A 16,529-nucleotide genomic window follows, 5' to 3' on the forward strand; every position below is an offset into this window, starting at 1 on the left:
TCAGACACGACTGACTTGCTAACACACACACACACACACACACACACACACGGGAAGCCTTGCCAAGTAGTCAAATCACACACACACACACACACACACACACACACACACACACACGGGAAGCCTTGCCAAGTAGTCAAATCCAGTTAACACCTGTGCTTATAATTCCAGGAGCTGACACTAGGTGGTGCCTGATCTATGATGTGAACAGGGAGGGTGTCATTTAGGGCTGGGTTTTGCCCCCTTTGATTACATTTACTGACATAATCACACCAGGAGAAGGGCTTGAATGCCCTTCTCATACTGTCATTGCACAATCAGGTGGTGGTCTTCAGTCTGCCCAGAGGCGCCTTCTTCGTTTCCTCCTCTCCTGAAACTTCTGGTAGCTGCAACACCGGCCCTCATTCCAGGGCCTGGAGTTGGCTCTGCCTGCCCGCCCAAGCTTCAGAGCTACATCAAAAATCTTCGCTTGCTGGCAGCGTCCCAGGGAGAGGCCCTCTTGGCTCCTGTGCAGACTTAATTAGCTCTTGAGCTGCTCCCCTGTCAACCTGGCCTTCTCTGCTCCTCCCTCCCCGCTGGCATTCAAGGGGGGAGAATCTTATTTCGTCTCCCAGGGGCCCGTTCCTTGCAAGTCGCTTTAGCTTCCTTTCCTCTCTGTGATCAGGAGAGCAGGATGGAGGTATCAAGGCGGTAATTGTAGAAGCTGACTGACACTTCTTCCTGAAGTTAAGGAAGAGCAGCTTTGGAAATGAAATTACATCTCCCTTTCTCCCTGCGGTCTTTGAGCCTGACCTCTGGGTACCAGTTACTTTGCATAAAATTACTCAGTCCTTTCAGACAGCCAACCCAGTGACTTCCATCTGGCTTTCTTATGGGAATCTAGGTTGTTTGGGCTCCCCTCCACTCTTTCTTTAACAGTTTGAAAACACATCTGAAATCCACATTTGTGGATGTTACACATAGCTCGGCATGGGTTAAAAACACACAAAAGTTTTGGAACAGCACACCTGAGGCTTCCCTGGGGGCTCAGACAGTAAAGAATTGGGAGACCCAGGTTCAATCCCTGGGTCAGGAAGATCACCTGGAGAAAGGAATGGCTACCCACTCCAGTACTGTTGCCTGGAGAATCCCTTGGACAGAGGAACCTGGCCCCAGGAGCCAGAGGAGTACGTGGGGTCATAAAGAGCCGGACACAACTAAGCGACTAACACTTTCACTTTTCACGTTCACAGTGACTGCCTCTGGGGAGGGGACTATGTGTTCAAGCTAGTCTGTGTTCTCTTGTGAGATCTCCCATGACAGGAAGGCTCGGGGGTTCTTTGGCTGATTCAATGCAGTCTTACTTCACTCCATCAGACCCTAAAAAAATAGAAACAGAAGGAAGAGGATGCCCCTTAATCCACTGTGTCACTCCCAGCCCAGATCCCCTGTCACCCTGCTCTTAGGCTTATGGGAGCTTGGAGGCACAGAGCGTGGTTTTTCCAGATGAGAAACTCTGATAGGGACAGAGGTGAGAGGTCACTGGGAAACTGCTGGGTGCGGTCAAAGTGAATTCCTCGCTGGCACCTGTGAGAGGAACAGGTGGAGGCAGGGAGCCTGTGCAACCTCTGGAGTCCACGAGACCTTTCACAACAGTCTTTGCCAGGTTCTCTCCCCGCCCCCAGCTCTTCCCAAGTGCTTGCAGTCTCTGTCTTGGTCAAATTCCCCGGGACCTCGCCCAGCTTCCTGCCAATCCCCTCTTTACTCCTGCCTCTCCTCCCTTCTTCCTCAAACCTCCTTCAAAGTCTGTGAGGAATCCTTCCTGTCTCCAAAAATGCAAGTCTTTTCACTGTAGAATGAGATGGCCCATCAGGCCTGATCCTCAGTCAAGGAAAGTTCCCATCTCTGGACCGTAGGTCTTCTCAGAAGGCAGAGATAAGGAGCCAAATCAAAAAAGCATTAAAGTTTCATGTAACAGTGATCTGGCCATTGATGAACTGGTGATTGAAACCTCTCTGTGTTTAAACACGAAGTGCCATTGTTCAGTCGCTAAGTCATGTCCAACTCTTGGAGACCCCATGGACTACAGCACACCAGGCCTCCCTATCCCTCACTATCTCTCCGAGTTTGTCCAAGTTCATATCCCATTGAGTCAATGATGCCATCCAACCATCTCATCCTCCGCTGCCCTCTTCTCCTTTGGCCTTCAACCTTCCCCAGCATCAGGGTTTTTTCCCATGTACTTAACAGAAGTACTTAATGTATTTAAACAGAAGTACATATGAATAAAATAGAAGGCAGCCCAGTGTGCTGAAGTCCATGGGGGTCACCAAGAGTCAGACACAACTTAGTGTTGGAACAACAAAAAAGTCAAGGTTCACTAGCTCTGCCTTTTGTTCCAGCCACAGCGGGCATTTCTCTGCAGCTCCACCTCCAGGACTGGGCATGCACTTTCCCCTCTGCCTGGAGCACACTTCACTGCCTCTTCACTTTTCTGACCCCTGTTTTTTTTACAGGGATCCCTTTGGGCATCCTGGCATGTCTTCATCCCATAGAAGCATCATATCTCTGACAGAGTTATTTCTTAGCCTGTGCCAAACTTTCATTCAACTCATGAATGAGGTGTGGTTAAGTCATTCCAACAAGGTCTCCAGTTCATCCACGCCTCCCCATATCAGTACTTCCCACCCTGCCACATAACAATGACGCGATAGCAAAGAAAATACTAACAGAGACTGGAAAAGTATGTGCCTAGCAGTGCTTGCCCTCACTTGCTGCTCTTGGAATCCAGCAACTGCTGTATGAAAAGTTGGGGTTAGTCTGCTGGGTGATTGGAGACACAGTTACGGTTGTCCCTCTTGCTCCGCTCAGCAGCTGGCCAATCACCTGTCAGGGAAGCAAGGACATTTTAGATCACTCAGGGGCCGGGTCCCATTTCCGTAGTATAGTGGTTATCAAGTTTGCCTCATACTCAGGGTAGGCAATGGAGAAGGCAATGGAAACCCACTCCAGTACTCTTGCCTGGAAAGAGGAGCCTGGTAGGCTGCAGTCCATGGGGTCGCTAAGAGTCGGACATGACTGAGTGACTTCACTTTCACTTTTCACTTTCACACATTGGAGAAGGAAATGGCAACCCACTCCAGTATTCTTGCCTGGAGAATCCCAGGGACGGGGGAGCCTGGTGGGCTGCCGTCTATCGGGTCGCACAGAGTCAAACACGACTGAAGCGACTTAGCAGCAGCAGCAGCAGCAGGGTAGGCAAACACTGTAAGGTGTTCTGCCAGCTAACTATAAGCACATAATCATGTCCAGTAGAGACCACTTGTCCATCCCAGATCGGAAGAACTTCCCAGCCAACATGCAGAATGATGAGTGAAATAAATGGCTCTTGTTTGAAGCCATTCAGTTTGGAGTTTTGTTGCACAGTTGAAGCTACTTGATACATGAGGGGATTAACAGAAAGAAAAATGTCTGGTTCACTAAAAGATATGAGAAATTGGGATTTATACAGTCAGTGGGAAAAAAAAATGCTGGAAGAAAAGTACCATTTCACTTTTTGCAATTCAGTGTAAAACTGGTTAATATTCAACCGGGCAATAAAAACATCACCCATTATCTTCCATCAGAGACTCAGAGATGATAGTGTTTAGGAAATGAAAGAAAAAGTTTACCATCAAAGATGTCAGGGAGTGAGACTTCAGAAGGGCTGACTTGCCAAATATAAAACATAATGAGCCCTTAAAGAAAAAAAGAAACCTCTATAAAATCACCAAGGTTATCAAGTTTAAATTAGCCTTTTCATGATGAAAAACACCAACTTTCTCCGATCATTATCATAATCCCAAAGGTCATGGCATATCTTCAGATAGCAGGATAGCTAACAAATCAAGGGTAAACGGAAATTGTTAGAGAGGTGTTGCAGGTTTATGGGAAATAGACAAGGTTTTATGGTGTAGGCGACCACAGGTAGGCAAGGTGACCCTGTTCTTTTCACTTTAATTTTCTTTCTAGCTGTGGTATATAAAGAGCTTGATCACATTGGAATTAGAAAGTATAAGTGATTTTTATTTCCACACTTGTGACTTCCCTGGTGGCTCAGATGGTAAATATCCCCCCTGCAATTCGGGAGACCTTGATTCAGTCCCTGGGTTGGGAAGATCCCTTGGAGGAGGAAATGGCAACCCTCTCCAGTATTCTTGCCTGGAGAATCCCTAATCCAGAGGAACCTGGCTGCAGTCCATGGGGTTGCAAAGAGTTGGGCATGACTGAGTGACTAAATACAGCACTTATTTACTGGACAGAAAAAAAAATTTGTGTCTCTGTTTTATAAAAGGTAACTTCTAATATCATGCATGAGTTCTAATTAAGAATTTGTTAAAAATACATTCTCTTAGAGGGTCAGATGACCCTTCAGCAGACTTTTTTGGAGAATGCTCCATTGCTAAGCAATCTGCGTGCAATGCTGGAGATGTGGGTTCAATCCGTGGGTTGGGAAGATCCCCGGGAGAAGGAAATGGCAACCCACTCCAGTATTCTTGCCTGGGAAATCCCATGGACAGAGGAGCCTGGGTGGGTAAAATCCATGGGGTCGCAAAAAGTCGACCCGACTGAGGGACTAACACATACCAGCATCGCTTTAAATTCCAAGTCATGGATAATTTTCCCAAACACATAAGTCTCTGATGCACGAGTCCAGGTCAGGTGCCCCTCTGAGTGTTGTCACAGCACCTGGACCCACTTATCACAGTCCACTGTCATATTGTAAAGCCAGCTTGGGAAGGCTCCTCTAGACTCTGGCGTCCCTGACGGTGGGGACTTTCCCAAAGTCTTGCACAGGGCCTTGTTTAAACCTTGTTGAATGAATGGGTCAGCAGATTGTTTCCTCAGAGACCCAAGGACAGTGTTCCCCGTACTTGGCGGCCCCAGAATTTCCAGGGGTGCTTTGCTAAGCAGCTCCCCAGATGATGCCCATGAAGTGATGGGCTGGAGCCACCTAGTTCCGCCTGGTGAGCGCTGACTCTGGTGAGCACATTTCCTCAGGACTCTGGTTCAGTGACGTCACGTTGGTTGTCTGACTGGGCCTGGCGGGAGCATTTACACCGTGGAATTGGCAAAGGCTGCCAGTGAGGGTTTTGGTTTATGAGAGCCAGCTTACCAGCATGTCACTGACCTCCTTCCTCTCTGGTCCAAGGACTAATGTTTGAGAATCATTGACCTGGGATAGGGTCAGTCAATGGCAGCCAGTGGGCTAAATCCAGCCAGCTATCTACTTTTGTGCTGCCCATGGCTGGAACAGTTTCTACACCTTTAGAAGGTTGTCAGAGGAGGAGGAGAATAAGAGAAATAGGAGGAGGAGAGGGAGGGGAGGAAGCGGTTGGGGGAGGGGTGTGTGTGGATAAGATTCTATATGGCCTGCAAAGCCTAAAATGTTTCATATCTGGCCTTCTATGGAAAAAGCTTGCTGACCCCTGACCTAGAGAAGCTTCTTAGCCCTGACTGCACTTTAAAATCACCTTGGAGACTTTTAGCACGTTTTAGTGCTTGGATCCCATAACACCCAGAGTGGGATCTGGGTGTCTGTGTATTTTAACAGCTCCCCAGGGGACTCACATTTTTCTGTCTGGAGTCCCAGGTTTCCTGGCTGTTTCCCCACCTTGCCTCTGTTCCCATTTCCAACCTCCTCCCAGCTACCCTGAGTGTTCCCTGTATCCCGGGGGAGGGTCTCTTTAGGGTTGCCTGGCATCTGAAAGGCATTTCTTTTGCCTGGAAATGAGTGATGGGGGTGGGGCTGGGAGTGGGCAAGGCTTCCAGGTGAGCGCAGCTGAAGACTAGAGGTGTGAGGAGGGTGCTGACAGCCGAGCTGTTCTTCACTCACCATCTTACTCCCACTCCAAATCCTGGAGCTCGCCAAACACATTGGGCAGAAATATTATTCCTCGTTTGGGGTAAACTGGGTGGGGGAGAAGTTGTTAATCTTCTATGTCTGAGTCAGGGATTTGACTTGCCCTCTCACGCTCACTGAGCATCCTTGAGAAGGAAGGGGATGCAGGATTCTGGAAGCTGCACCCCTCACCTGTCACCCAGGTGTCTGCTTGCTTTGAGGTGTGACTCCAAAGGAGTGAGGTGGGCGATTGTTAACCAACATACTGGCTCCAACAACAGTACATCTCTGGGGCCTTGGGTAGAACACGTCATCCCAGAAGACTGCCGTTACCCAAGCAGTTGGGAAACTTTCTTGGGAGTTACTTCCAGAGCCTGCAGCAAGTTCTTCTGAGTTTATTCTGTGTTGGTGATTTTCTTTGGAGGAGAGCTTACTTTTTAGGAATCACTAAGATCCAATTGGAGTAAAATGGATCAATACAACTTGAGGTTAAAAAATAATCCAACAATTTGTACAAAAGAAAGAAATTGAAAGTACCAATAGGTGGCCTAGCTTCATGGTTAAGAACATGGGATCTTGATCATTTGGGTTCAAAGCCAGCCTCTACCACAGCCACTGCTAGCCCCACAAACTTGATCAGGTTGCTTAAACTTTGTGCCTTACTTTTTCTCATCTATAAAATGGGATCCTACCTCACAGAGTTGTTGTGAGGATTAAATTATACGTTAATACAATAGAAAGGGCTCAAATCTTCATTGTTAGTGTTGGAGTCCTTGTGCAGCCCGTACTGGCTTGGAGGCTATTAAAAAAAAATTCTAGAAATGTTTTGGACCATGGCAGTGGCATGATAATATCAAGCCTACAGCTTCCCAACTTGGCTGTTTCAAGTTATGTATTTGGATGTATGTATGGGGCTTCCCTGGACGCTCAGAGGGTAAAGAATCTGCTTGTAATGCAGGAGACCTGGGTTCAATTCCCTGGATCAGGAGGACGCCCTGGAGGAGGAAATGGCAAATCATTCCAGTATTTGAGCCTGAAGAATTCCATGGACAAAGGAGCCTGGTGGGCCACAGTCCATGGGGTCGAAAAGAGTCAGACATGGCTGAATGACTAACCCTTTCACTTTCACATTCATGGTTACTTTAAAGTGGGTTTCCAAACTTTACCTTCTTCTGATCACCCAAGGAGGATGCTAGCCTAGCCCGTTTTCTCCCCACTGTCATTGCAGGTCCTCCCTTACAAAGTTTCTTTTGAATTTTGTAAGGCCAATTGGGAAGTAAAGGGAGGGAAGGGAGGTCTGAGGGCAGTTTGTTGTTATTTAGTCACTAAGTCACGTATGACTCTTGCAATCCCGTGGACTTTAGCCCACCAGGTTCCTCTGTCCATGGAATTTCCCAGGCAAGAATATTGAAGTGGGTTGCCATTTCCTCCTCTGGGGGATCTTCTTGGTCCAGGGATTGAACCCACATCTCCTGCATTGGTAGGTTGATTCTTTACCACTGAACCACCAGGGAAGATCCTGGGGGCAATAGCCTGCTCCATTGTTTCTGTGTGGGAAGAGCTTAGGGGTGCCAGAATGATTGGAAATGGGGAAAATGAACCTGTACTTGACATTGGACATGTCTACTGCCAATGCTAAAGACTGAGGGGAAGTTCACATTCCCCTGATCCCCCTTGGCACCCGCAGAGGGAGGTTTGGAGTACAGTTCTATGACTTTTAACCCATGAATAGGTTTGTTAGCCACCACCACAATCAGGGGGGGTTCCAAGTGGCTCAGTGGTAAAGGGGCTTCCCTAGTGGCTCAGACAGTAAAGAATCTGCCTGCAATGCAGGAGACTCAGGTTCAGTCCCTGGTTTGGGAAGATCGCCTAGAGAAGGGAATAGCAACCCACTCCAGTATTCTTGCCTGGAACATTCGGGGTTGCAAAGAATTGGACACGACCGAGTGACTAACACTTTCCCTTCCCTTCAGTGGTAAAGACTCTGCCTGCCAATGCAGTAGGTGCAGGAGACATGGTTCAGTCTCTGGGTTGAGAAGATCCCCTGGAGGAGGAAATGGCAAACCGCTCCAGTATTCTTGCCTGGATAATCCCATGGACAGAGGAGCCTGGTGGTCTGTGGGGTCAAGAAGAGTCCGACACAACTGAGCACATGAGCAGCAACAATGACCATCAGGATACAGTGTGGTTCTATCACCCGAAACCCTCCCTTGAAATTCCTTTGAAATCACACCCTCACCTCAGCACTAACCCTGATAAGTACCTATCTCTTCTCCATCTCAGTGGGTTTGTCTTTTCATGCTTTATCTACAATCACACAGCCTGTAACCTTTGAGACTGGCCTTTTTCACTCATCACAGTGCCTCTAAGATTTAGCCAGGTTGTTTCTGTAACATGTTTCTTTTTTTACTGAGTAGTATTTCACTGTATGGCTGTACCATAGTTTGCTTATTGAATCACTCCTTAAAGGATATTTGAGTGGTTACCAGTTTGGGACGATTATGAGTAGAGCTGTTATAAATATTTGTGGTTTTGTGCGAACATAACTTTCCATTTTTGTAGGGTAAATACTCGGGAGTAGGTTTCACGGGTCATCTGGAAAGTGTGTGTTTAACTTTATAAGAGGTTGTCAAATGCGGAAAACAATTTATGGTTATCAAAGGGGAAAGGGAGTGGGGAGGATAAATTAGGATTATGGGATTAACATATAGACACTACTATATATAAAATGGGTTTCCCTGGTGGCTCAATGGTAGAGAATCCGCCTGCAATGCAAATGAGGGAGATGCAGGTTTGATCCCTGGGTCAAGAAGATCCCCTGAGTGGGAAACGGCAACCACTCCAGTTTTCTTTTTTGCCTGAAAAATTCCATGGACAAAGTAGCCTGGTGGGCTACAGTCCAACTGGTTGCAAAGAGTCAGATATGACTGACTAAGCACATAGAAATAAGTGTGTAGTAATGTCTTGAAGTGGATTTAATTTACACTTTCCTCAGGCCTACTGATGTTGAACATATTTACTATCATATGGTGAACTTTGGTGAAGTGTCTGCTAACTCTTTGCCCATTTTCAAATTGGGTTTGTCAACTACAAGTGCCATGGGTGCTTGCCATCTGCCTCCACAAGGATTAAATCAGATGCTGCTGCAGCTCTGGATTTTCAACACCCCTCACAGGAGGTCAGGGTGAAGAGCAGAAATGTGCTGGGGGAAAAACTGGCAGAACAGGTCTTCAGATAGATATTTTCAGGAGCCTACTTTGTGAGCTCAATTCTTGTATCTCCTCATATCTCGAAAAGCATTAAAAATCCTTCATGGTGACAACTGCTCCTCATGACTCACAGCAACCTTGTACAAAAAATACGTGCTTGATTGCATGTACTCTCCCTTCCCCCAAATCACCTGTATACTGACTGATCTTCCCCCCTGCCTCTTTGGAACAGTTTCTCAGAGCTATCTGAAATGCTGTCTCCTAGGCTGCAGCCCTCATTTTACCCCAAATAAAACTTAACTTGCGACTCTCAAGTTGTGAATTTTTTTTAAGTTGACAGGTTGTTTTCTTATTACTGAATTTTGAGAATTCTTTATATGTTAAATTCTTTATATATTCTGGATGCAAATGTTTTGTTGGATACGTGATTTGAGAATCTTTTTTTCCTAGTCTATAGATTCTCTTCTCATTTGTTTAATAGTGTCTTAGGCAGAAGAAAGGATTATAATTTTGATGAGGTCCAATTTATCAATTTTTAAGAATGGATCATTCTTTTGGTGCCATGTCTAAGGATTTTTTGTCTAACCGGCCTCGCATTCCTGGGATAAGCACCATTTAGTTGTGGTATATTCTTCTTCTGTATTGCCGAAATCAATTTGCTTACATTTTACTGAAGCTATTTGCATCTATGCTCATGTCACCAAGGCCTCCCTGTGTGTAGTCTGGGCCTTCAGAGACATGTCAAAGCAGCTGGTTTTAGTTTTAAAAAAACAACTCACCTGAAGTTTGCCCTCAGAAGTTTTCCCTTCCTGGTAGGTCTCAATGCTGGCTACACATTAGAGTCACCTGGATACTTTAGAATATGTGTGAACATGCTGCCCTCTCCCCCATTCCCCATCAGAGGTTGATTCAATTGGTCTAGGAGGTGATAGATAGGTAGATAGGTAGGTAGATAAAACCACCAAGAATTATTTTGGTGGCAGAGAATGCAAACATGCAAATTGAGATAAAAGCACCCAGTAACCGAAAAGTCCATATCCCCCACGTCTGCTTCAGAGGATTTTGTCCTCTCACGGCTGTGCAAAGAAATTCCCCACACAGCTTTCTGTCAGCATCATTTTCAAACATACACAATATAGAGATAACCCAGTTCTGATGATTATCAGCATTTCATCCATCTTGTTTCATCTTTTCTGCCCCCACCCTGTTTTTTGTGTTAGATCATTTTAAACAAATCCTCAATATCATGTTATTTTTTGCTGGATTTTTAAAAAAAAATCCTCCCCAAGTGATTTTAATGTCAGCTGAGATTTGAAATGCATGCAGCAAAGCCTCTTAAAATCATGGGCAAATGTTTAAGCCATTTAGGAGACCAAATCCTTCACAGTGCGTGGTAATCAAATAAAGCCTCAGAATCCAGCTGACACGAAGGTAATGCATGTGTAGCTTCTCATGTGCTGAGTAATCCCGCATTAACAGTAAGTAGCTCATGTAAGTAGGTAATTAGCACCATTCAGCTAAAATGAGTTTTCATAAATTTTTCTCCCTGCCTTTGTTCTCCAAAATCTATAAACAATATTAATGCAGTTTAATTTTCATGACATACTCATAATCACAAAAACACACCACTCTACAGACCTTTCTCCCCAAAAGCCAGTGCAGAGGGTCCCTGGACCTGCCTGGGACCCAGAGGTCTGGTCCTTTCTATTTAAACCCCTCCTGTCTCCCCTAGACTCCATACTGCCATGACCTAAGGTTGTAGGTAAGATACATCCAGTGGCTTCCAATTTACCTGATTTGAAATCATTTGCAATACAACAGTAGGCTGTGAACACATGATATTAGATTGACTCTGCTCTCAGTGGAAAAACAGCTAATAAACAATGGAAAGACAAATGGTCTTTTGATGGGAAAAAAGAGAAAGAATTATTTAGAATGTTAATCATTCATTCCTTCCATGAGTACTTGCTGAGAATCTGTGCTGTGCTTAGTCGCTCAGTCGTGTCTGACTCTTTGTTAACCCGTGGTCTGTAGCCCTCCAGGCTCCTCTATCCATGGGGATTCTCCAGGCAAGAATACTGGAGAGGGTTGCCATGCCCTCCTCCAGGGGATCTTCCTGACGCAGGGATTGAACCTAGGTCTCCCACATTGCAGGCGGATTCTTCCGTTTGAGCCACCAGGGAAGCCCAAGATTGCTGGAGTGGTAGCCTATCCCTTCTCCAGGGGAACTCGCTGACCGGAAATCAAACTGGGGTCTATTGACTATCTGCTGCTGCTGCTGCTGAGTCGCTTCAGTCGTATCCGACTCTGTGCGACTCCATAGACGGCAGCCCACCAGGCTCCTCTGTCCCTGGGATTCTCCAGGCAAGAACACTGGAGTGGGTTGCCATTTCCTTCTCTGATGCATGAAAGTGAGAAGTAAAAGTGAAGTTGTTCAGTCTTGTCCGACTCTTAGCGACTCCATGGATTGCAGCCTACCAGGCTCCTCTGTCCATGGGATTTTCCAGGCAAGAGTACTGGAGTGGGGTGCCATTGCCTTCTCCGACTGAGTATCTGCTATATGCCAAATATTGTTCTAGGTGTTTGGAATATATCAAAGAGCCAAAGAGACAAAGATCCCTGCTATCAGGGTGCTTACCAAAGGAATTGTATTGCACCTCCCCAGAAAGAGCCCCACGATCTGCCTTGCCCACCCATCAGCTTTGTTACTCCTGTAGTCAGTTGTTGCCAGCACATTCCTGTCGCAGCCTCCTTGTTCCAGGAGGCCGGCACCATAGAAAGCATCTATAGCAAGGGGAGGTGGGCAAGATGTGGAAGGAAGCTGGACTTGGGATGGACTGACACTTGGGCAGAGAGGATGAAGAAATTAGTGTCAAAAGCACAGACAAACCCAAGTGATCAGTTATCTGATGGTGGACCAATGAGAAGGACTTGGGATGAAGTTGGTGGGTGTTGTACATATCTGTAAATTGCAGGAAAGCATTGTGATCAACTGACAATATCTGCTGTGGACTCTGGAATGGGGTGTAAAGGAGGTAATTACTCTCATAATCCCTGTGCTAAAAATTTGAAATCCCTCTCTCCCTAACTCCCTTCCCTCCTGCCTTGCCTCCAATTATCTGTTTTCTATTCTTGTGGAGTTTTCTTGAGTTTTATACAGAGGAAATCATACAAAATCTGCTCTTTTATAAGTTCATCAGTTTATAAGTTCAGCAGTTTATAAGTTCATCAGTTATAGGTTTCTTTCACTCCGTGTTATAATCTGGAGATTCATCCTCATCGCTGACTGTATCAATAATTAATTATTGCTGAGTAGTACTATTCTGTTGTATAATATGCAACAATTTGTATCTCTGTTGACCTGTTGAAAGATTGATGACTATTCCAGTTTGGGCTATTACCAATAAAGTTGCTATAGTCATCTGTGTACAAGTCTTTGTAGAGATGCAGATTTTCTTTTCCCTTGAGTAAATATCTAGGACTAGAATGACTAGATTACATGTTAGGGGTTTGTTTTACTTAAGAAGCAGCCAACTGTTTTCCAAAGTGGTTGTACCATTTCACATTCTTGTCAGCAATGCACAAGACTTGCAGTCACTCTATATCCTGGCCAATGATTGGTGAGGTCGGTCTTTTAAATTTTAGTTCTCTGAATATGTACATAGGGATATTTAAATCAGTATTTTAAAAACAAAGTTTAGGTTAGTAATCTGAGACTTTCTTTTCTAATACAAGAATTTAAAACTATAAATTCCCTCTGAGCTCTGCTTGAGCTGTATCTCACAAATTTTAAGTTGTATGTACTTTTTGTTTAATTCAAAAATGTTCTGATTTTCCCTTTGAGTTATGGACTCTTTACAAGTGTGTTACTTAGTTTCCAAATATTTGGAAGATTTTCTAGATATCTTTGTGTAAACGGTTTCTAATTTAATCCTATTGTGGTGAGATAATATGCTTTGTATAATTTCAGTCATTTAACATTTATTGACACTTGTTTTATAGCCCAGAATATGGTTTGTCTTGGTGAATGTACTATTGTTAGGTGGACTGTTCTATAAGTGCCAGTTGGTCAAGTTGGTTGGTAATGTTCCAATATTGTATCTCCCTGCAGATTTTTTCTCTCTACATTTTTTTTATCAACTATTATGGCAGAGTGTTGAGATTTGCAACTATCACTGTGGAGTTGTCTCTTTCTCGTTGCAGTTCTATTAGTGTTTATCTACTACATGTTGAAACTTTTTTTATCAGGGACATATGTGTTTAGGATTGCTATGTTATGAATCCATCCATTTATCATTGTGAAATGACCTTCTTTATCTGTGGTCATATTCTTTGCTCTAAAATCTATTCTGTCTGACATATTGTAGCCACTCCAATCTTCTTTTGAATAGTGTTAACATGGAATATCTTTTCCAACCTTTTTGCTCTTAACAATTTGTGTCCTTAAAGTACATTTCTTGTAGGTGGCATATTTTGGTCTTTTTTTTTTTTTTTAATCAAATCTGACAATCTCTGCCTAGGAGGTGTTTCAACCATTTATGTTTAATTTGATTGTTGATATGGTAAAGTTTATCATCTTATGATTTGTTTTCTATTTGGCCCATCTGCTATTTGTTTTCTTCAGCTTTACTTTTTCTATCTTCTTTTCAGAAAATTGAATAACTTTATTATCCACTTACCTTTTCTTTCCTGGTTTATTAGCTATAGTTAGTTCAGTCGCTCAGTCATGTCTGACTCTTTGTGACCCCATGGACTGCAGCACGCCTGTCCATCACCAACTCCCAGAGCCTGCTCAGACTCATGCCCATCGAGTCAGTGATGCCATCTAACCATCTCATCCTCTGTCATCCCCTTCTCCTCCTGCCTTCAATCTTTCCCAGCATTAGTGTCTTTTCCAGTTATTAGCTATAAAGTCTGCTATAAAAATCTATTTTCAAGTAGTATCTATCACTTCATGTATAGTGTGATTATACTTTAATTTGTCTCCTCCTGGCCTTTATACAATTTTTGTCATGTATTTTACAAGCAGGTAAAGTATATAATTTGATCATATTGAATTTTGCTTGTAAATTTGTTATGCAAGATCAGAGTAGTATTTAGTCTAGAACTAATGCTCTCCACTACTGAGGCAAAAGCCTTCTGAGTACTCTGCTTAATGCATGACTTATGTGAGTTTTCAAAGTGGTTTGTGGGTCCAGGCTCTGTCAGTTGCTGGTGGCATGGCCTTGGACAAGTCACTTAGCATCCTGGACCTCAGCTTGCTCAACTCTGCCCTGAGATGCTTCAGTTGACCAGTGTCCCAGGCAATGAGGGGCAGGCCCATCCAGCCCGAAGCAGTAGGACAGTCTTAGTCATCAGAGGGGAAGAGGGATCCATCACCGGCCTTCTTCTCCAGTCTCCCATGAATTCGTGTCTGAACAGGGGCTCTGTAGGCAGCAATAGGAGAAGTCATTTCTTTCTCACCTAGAAACGCAACTGGGTTCAGAGATGACCTGACCGAGGGGAGTAGGCGATTATTCCACAACTTGTCACAGCTGTCCCCTTAGCCTTGCAGCTTGTAGGGGCTCCAGTGTGTTTAACGGTGGAGACTGAAGATGACTCCAGTGTTTGCAGGAGGAGGAGGGTCTGGGGGTCTGCCATGGGGGGTGGGGCAGGAGGGAGCAGAGACAGTAGCTACTGGCCAAAAGCCTCCCTGGACTAGGGCTGGCTTGTTCATGAGTCTGTAAGACGCCCTTTGAAGAAACCCAGAAACAGGGGTGGGGTGGGGTGGAGTTCCTGGAGGGGGCAAAGTCCTGAGTGACTGCAGCAGGAGCCTGCAAGCGTGTTGTTGACTGTCTCACTGTTTACTCCTCCTGCCTCTGTTCACTCCGGCAGCCAAGGTCCGGGATCTCTCATTTCATCTCTTCTTCCCCAGGTCCCTAGGGGTTCACAGTGGTTGTAATGGATTGTTTTAAATGTTTCAAAAACTCTAATGGAAACCATAATACATCTGTTTTCTGCTTTTTGCAGATCCAGTTATGGATGCGTTTGATTAATAAATAATGGGGAAATGAATTAATTATTCCTTAATGATTAGTCTCTTCAGCAGACAGCCTATGAATCAAGACAATATGGGAGAAATGGGAGAAAAATAATAAAGCAGGGTCTCAATATTGAATCGGTCAGAAAGTAACACAGGCTCAGAGGCTCCTTAGGGTTCTTTCCAGGCCCAAAACCCTTCTAGAAAAAGGCTGCATGGTCCAGAACTGCCCAAGGCTGGTGGTAGCAGTGGTCTGGGGGAGTGAGGGAGGAGAAAGGCATGTTACAGCTATTTCTTCCCATCTCTGCAGATCAGGAGGTTATTAGGCCAAGAGTTGGTATGTATGAGAAGCATGTCAGGACTCTCTTCTGAGTCACCATACCTCAAGCAGAAATTCAAAAAAACACTGAAACTCAAGATCAAGGCAAAGTCTGCCTGCTATATTAGGTTGGCCAGAAAGTTCATTCGGATTTTACTCTATTATCTTATGGATAGATAATATCCCGACTAACCCAATAGAAATATTCAGCCCAGTGGTTCTCAAGCTATAATGTGCATCACAGTTACTAGGAAGACTTTTTATTTTTCCTTCTCTTCCTTTCAAAGAAAAAAATTTATATGGGAGTATAGCTGATTAGGGCTTCCCTAGTGGCTCAGTGGTAAATAATCTACCTGCAAGGCAGGAAGACTCAGGAAACTCAGGTTTTATCTCTGGGTTGGGAAGATCCCCTGGAGGAGGAAATGGCAACCCACTCCAGTGTTCTTGCCTGGAAAAGTCTCATGGACAGAGGAGCCTGGAGGGCTATAGTCCATGGGGTGGCAAAGAGTTGGACATAACCAAGCACGTGTAGCCAATTAACGATGCTGTGGTCATTTCAGGTGAACAGCAAAGGGTGGAAAGACTTTTAAAAACACAGATAAGTGGGCCCAACTCCCAGAGTTCCTGGTTGCAAAGGTCTGGGGCGGGATCAAGAATTTCCACGTAGAACGTGGTCCCAGGCCAGGCTGCTGCTGCTGGTCCAGGAAGCGCACGTGAGCAGCACTCATTTCCCACTTGCTCGCACTCCCTCAGGGCCTTATGCCCTTTCCCTCTGGACTCTTCTCCTGCCTCTTCCCTCCTTTTTTGTCCATCTGCTCCAGCAGCTTTCCCCTCTTGACTTTCTTCTGAAACAGCAGGAAACTTAAATGTCTTAAAAACTGAAATGCAGAAGAAGCAAGAAGAAAGAAAAACCACCCCTGGCCAGCAAGGGACATGAGTGGCAGCTGACTCAGGACAGCATGGGCTGGCCAGGATGTGAGGTCCCTCAGAGCTGACAGAGCCACCCGGGGCTGGTCCAGCCCGGCCAGGACTCCATGCGACAGTGGATGAGGCAGCGGTGGAGGAGATGGGGTCAGCTGGGGGGCAGCCTACTAGCTGGGCTTCAGAGCTCCTTCCCCAGAG

Source organism: Cervus elaphus, chromosome 5, assembly GCF_910594005.1.
Source record: "Cervus elaphus chromosome 5, mCerEla1.1, whole genome shotgun sequence".
NCBI classification, from domain to species: Eukaryota; Metazoa; Chordata; class Mammalia; order Artiodactyla; family Cervidae; genus Cervus; species Cervus elaphus.